Here is a 2792-nt window from a genome sequence, read left to right as displayed (position 1 = left end):
GGTAAATTGTTACTTTTGATTGACATGTATAGGTAGAGCTTTACTGTGGCTTCTGCTCTCGTTTCTGCTGCTGGTCGGATGCTCGACTGAACTCACCAAATGGTTAATTGGTTGAAATGGGAATTTGCTGGCTGATGGCTGAGCATTTTTCTGGCACTGCACATCTATCCAGTTCTATGTGGCCATTAACTTGTAACAGGTGATTGCATCATTCTTCTTGCACTTAAAAGGCTTCTTAATCTGATTGGTTTGTTATTACATCATTTGTTGTACTTAAAAGGCTTTACATTTTAGCAATTCTGAATGGCTACTCAAAATATCAACACATTATACTTAAAAGGCTTATATTGTCAGCTTATTTGATTGGTTATTTATGAGTTTCATTATATACCCGCTGACGTTGTGTAGCAACCACGTAATATGACGTGATTGTGAATCAGATTTAATTACTAACGCACCTTTAAATCTAACCGATCTTGTTAAGCGCAGAGATTTGTGCATCCCAAAACTAATTATTCTAATTCCGTTTTTTAAAATGCATCTCTTCTGTATCACGATTCATGGCACGTTGCTCATGAAGTAGAGGTCATCAGACAGTACTTCAGTTTTATGCATCCTCCAGAGTCCAAGGTAGGTATGGTCATTATCTATGGGTGTATTTTATGTGAGTATAAACTGATAATTTGTTAGTTTATTAAAAGAATGAACTCCCTACAAAACTTATGCTTTTAATTTTTATTTTTTGCAAAACTTATGCCAAACTAGCACATTGAAAAGATCCATCTTACAGACGCAATGTGTGTGTGTGCTTATATACCAAGAGAAGTTAATTGCTGTTGCAAACTAGTTGAGTGCTTCTTGCACCAGTTAAAATGGGAACATCAGTGTTCACCGTCCCAGTATTCACTGCTACCACTGCATCATAATAATAATTCTGGTAGTACAACAATTCAAAGTGTGATGGTCATAGAAAGCTGCCCTCATCAATGTCCACATCAGGAAAATCTGGGTAATGAATTGATGTATTGTTCAGTGGGTGAATGATGTTCCACTTCATCTCTTCAGTGGATGGAGATATAAAGTATATCATATTGTGGCTGCAGCTATAACCTCAACTTGAATAACCCATACGCCTGACTTCCAATTCTGCTCACATAACTCCTCAGCTGTTCAGTTTTCACACTCCCCACATCGGCAACCATTTGATTTGGGCTTGGCTCCTAAGTATGTTTATGTCACGATATATTTATACATCTACTACATTAATGGTGATTGTAACATATCAGTTCCAAACATTGTACTCTCTCATATAATGTAGTTTCAAGATACGTGTATGTTGCATGCATGCTTTATAACACTCATAGCAGAAAATGGTGTAGGATCAGTGATATTTCTGTAGTATCCCAGAGAAAGTATCAGTTGGTACTACTAGAGTTGCAATGATACAGTGTGTAAGACATATCAATGTATTGCCTCTGGTGTATATTGATATACATATTGCATGATACAAATTGGAATATAAGCATTGGTCTATGTCATTTTTAAGGGAAATAAGTGAGCTATTTATTCTTTGAGAAGCATTACATACTGTTCAGTTTAACTGGATTGTATCGTAATTTGATTGTCAACCATGTTAACAAGCCACGATATGTTCATATATCACAATGTGTGATATATCAATACGGATTGACTTAGTATCGATACAGCAATATTGTCTTAAAACGTTACGATACACGATATATCGATATATTGTTGCATCTCTAGTGCCTACATAAAAATTATGGTGTTAATGATTCCATACCTAGTTTAGTGAGCCATTGGACAATCAAAATCTTAAGTTGTCTATAATATTTTCATAATGTACTAAATGTAAACTTTTTTTACTATGTGTGTACAGTTAATAATAAAATAGGTGGAGTAGTAGTGACGGTTTACTCTCATCATACGTCTGTATCTGCCATAATCATATTTTAATCATCATGTGCTACACTGCTTATGTATGTATACCTTTAGTTGCTATGTCAGAAATCTATTGCTCATGTGCACTGTTGCCATTGCTATCATCATCATTATCATACTATTATTTATCAGAGGTGTAATGATCTATTATCTACAGTATACAGTAATAGACCTTTTCAGAAGGTGTACAAGCAAGCTTGACACTGTAATATCTCCTTCCTAATTATGCATGGACGTCACTTGTATGTATGAGTTGGCACAATTGTACTCATTAATGTACCTTGCATTCTAGCATGTTCAGTATTACAGATTTCTCCTCACTATTTACATGCCTATAGATGAATAAAACATGCTTTCTTATATTGCTGTGATTAATTCTAAAGCTTACATAATTCAGTGATTACCTTAGTTACCTAGAAGCTTTTTTCTACCTGGTGAACCACCCATCTTTTTGAACTTCCACTGGTGATCAGGTTTCTTTGCTGGCGCTATGTTTGAGAAAGACTGTGGTGTTGGTTAGACTGTGAAGCAGCATCCTTTGCAGCTTTGCACTTCAAAATGGCATTATTCAGCAAAGAATTTACATGTTCCAAACATGGCTTCACTCCGTCAGTTGTAATTAGTTCATGTAGTTCATCCAAAAGTTTTTGTGTGGTTCGTAGATGTACGGTGTGATCTGATGTACAGTAACAGTTTGTTGATAGTAAACTGTATATTTATTCCATGCTTATCCTTGCTATTTCCATCATCACACAATTTATTATCACCTAGAGGGTAAAAGAGTGGCATTGAATAATGGTCAGGAGCAGCTTCACTGGTATCATAGTATTGTT

The sequence above is a fragment of the Dysidea avara genome, chromosome 14 (assembly GCF_963678975.1).
Source record: "Dysidea avara chromosome 14, odDysAvar1.4, whole genome shotgun sequence".
NCBI lineage: Eukaryota > Metazoa > Porifera > Demospongiae > Dictyoceratida > Dysideidae > Dysidea > Dysidea avara.
The sequence above is the reverse complement of the archived record's forward strand: the minus strand, read 5'-3'. Positions refer to the sequence as shown.